This window comes from Tenrec ecaudatus, chromosome 3, assembly GCF_050624435.1.
Source record: "Tenrec ecaudatus isolate mTenEca1 chromosome 3, mTenEca1.hap1, whole genome shotgun sequence".
Classification (NCBI taxonomy): domain Eukaryota; kingdom Metazoa; phylum Chordata; class Mammalia; order Afrosoricida; family Tenrecidae; genus Tenrec; species Tenrec ecaudatus.
The window spans coordinates 98,390,400-98,393,179 of NC_134532.1; the positions used below are offsets into that span (position 1 = coordinate 98,390,400).

Sequence of the window (2,780 nt, forward strand, 5' to 3'; positions counted from 1 at the left end):
TGACAAGGAAAGAATTCTTTACTGCTGGGGGAAAACTCAGATAAGGAAGAAAGGAATAAGTATCCAAGATAGATATGAACAATGAACCATCAAATCACTATGAATAAATATCTGGGTCTTACTTCGGAGGCAGCTCTAGCTTCTCCTCCTTAACCATGTTTCAGACTGCATTTTATACCCAGCTTCACAGACCTCCGTTCATAACCTTAGCTAAAATCACCTGCTCTAATACTTACCTGGCAGGGGAAATACCATGATCACGAAGGTGGTTTTCCCAGGGTGATCTTATCCATTGCACTCCGGATGTGCTGACCCCTGCAATTTCCCCAAATGTGGGAAACTCGGCTGCATAATTTGTGGTAGTGGGGGACTGCGTTTGCGCTCTCCCCTGAGGGGAAAAAAAATCACCTGCTCCATCACTCAGCCTGTTAGCCCAGTCATAGCTGCACAATAAACTAACATGTAAGGTGTTTCCCAGCATACACATTGTTTACGTAAGCCTACAGCCATTGAAAACCACAGTCAGAGTCAAAGTATAGAGGTAAGGGGAAGAGACGGTTTGGAAGCGATCCCAAAATCAGAATTAGAAACCTCTGCTGTGCTTTCATTCAAGCCCACCTAATTGATGAGTCTAGTCATGAGGCATCAGGGAGTTTAAAATGAGCTGTTATTTACTTTTGGTCATTTGGTCTATCAGAGAAAGTCACTGAACTAAAAATAACCTTTGACTGTTAGTCTTCCTTGAATAGTATTGTTTTCCATATTCAAAAACAAACAAGGAAAGTAAAACCTTAACCCCAAAGCTATTGGGTGTATTCCAACTCATGACAAGACCACCTCATGGCGATCCCTGGTGGTACAGACTAGACCTGCTCCCAAAGGTTTTCCTTGCTGTAGTCTTTACAGAGAGGGATGAACAAGCCTTTGTGCTGTGATGCTGCTGGGTGAATTAAAACCCTCCATCTTTCGATCCCCGGTGCAGCAGACACTCGGCACTTCCCAGAGAACTAGTTAATGCCCATCAATGTGGCCTTACTGCAACGCTCGGCCCCACCCACCAAAAAAGTTACATTTTTTTGTTGTTGTTTTCTAAAAGTTTTATTGATAGAATTTGTATATCATACATTTCAAAAGTTCCATCATATTAAGTAGAGTTGTGGAATCATCCCCACAATCAACTGTAGGGCATTTCTTCTTTGTACTCATTGTTGTTAGTCCTCTGTTTCCCCCCAGATGCCTTGACTTGCCCCTAGGAAATGATGAATCCAGTTAGTGTCTCTATAGACTCACCCCTTCTGGATTTTGTATACAGAAAAGCATACAAAATGAAAAAAAAACACACAAAGCAAACAAACAAACCAACAAAAATGACAAAATAAAAGAGAAAAAAAACTAACTAAAGAAAACAGAAAGTTTTAAAAACTGAAATAAATATGCATTGTATCAAAAAGATCAAATGACAAGGTATCACCTTTTAACCTACCTGCATTAGAACTGGCCCAATGGTACCCACCACCACCACCACCAACACATCTGCAGTAATCCATTTCACAAGGCACCTTGGTCCATAGTAAAGGGGACTCACCGGAGACTTAATCCACAGTGGGGACCTATGAAGCATTTGGGGCTTCTACTGTCATCAGTAGCCACCTACAAAATCAGGTGTTCAGAATTTATGCTCCAAAACCATTCCCTCTTCTGAATTGGGATTATTATTTACAATCCTTGGATCACAAAGCCTGGTGTGCTTCCCCCATGTGGATTTAGCTGATGCCTCACTTAGATAACTACTTGTTTTAAGACAAGCCTTTAAGACCTCAGACACTATTCTCTCTGATGGCCGAATGGCATCTGATTTCTTCACCACACTCTGCTATATAGCACCATATCTTCAGTGATCTCTTCATGAGGGCAAGTATCAAGTAGGGCCATGTCATAAGAACACAGTGTTCTTAGATTTAGGGCTATGATTAACTATAAGCTCTAAATGTATTTATATGTCTATAGCTTATATGTTCCTGGTTCACTTTAGAGACATCATTACTATTTTATTGAAGAAGATTACAAATTATCTCCATGGGGTATATGGCAGGTAATTCTATTGAGAATACCATTAAGTTAGTCAATAGCACAGAATTTAAAAAACTGTTGAGGAAAGAAAACATACAGGTATAGAAAGATTTGGGACCAAAATGCAGGGATTATTAATTTAATTTGTGCAGATCATAAACTTAGGTGACCGCATTCTCTTTGCAAACACAATAGGGACTGTAAAACTTTCAATAATGCTCATTCACGAAAGCAGAACTCTGGCTACTAAATTAAGGCCCCTAAATAAACTTTTTTAGTAGTGGCCTTGCAACATAAGCATTGGGATGCAAAATCTGCTGGTTCAAACCCACCAGCTACTTTGTGGGAGACAGATGAAGCTTTCTGCTCCCCAAAAGACTTACCATCTCAGAGCCACTGTTTAAGGTTGCCATGAACTGGTCTAATGGGCTCGGCCCAATCATAGTAAGAGCTGTGAGGACGGCAGGGGCGGTCAGTGCTTCGTTGTGCGGCACAGAGGGCCTCTGGTTTGGAGCCAACTCAAGGACACAATAACTAACCAGCAGTGGGTTGGGCTTAAAGACCCAGCATTCCCTTTTGCAGCCTACGGATCTCTTTCTCCTGGAGATACTTCCAGGCTACCACGCCCTCTGCTTTCTCTGCTAGTCCACTTTTTTTTCTTTCCTATTCCTCCCATTCCCGATTTTTCTAAAACTTGGACTTGCCAATGA

General features: G+C 41.4%; 1 non-coding gene across 1 annotated transcript; it reads left to right on the forward strand.

Moving 5' to 3' along the window:
- Nucleotides 1-228: 228 nt before the first annotated feature.
- LOC142444189 (U1 spliceosomal RNA) lies at nucleotides 229-391 on the forward strand. Its single transcript, XR_012783845.1, has one exon. It is a non-coding gene; the product is annotated as a U1 spliceosomal RNA (small nuclear RNA).
- The last annotated feature ends 2,389 nt before the right edge of the window (nucleotides 392-2,780 follow it).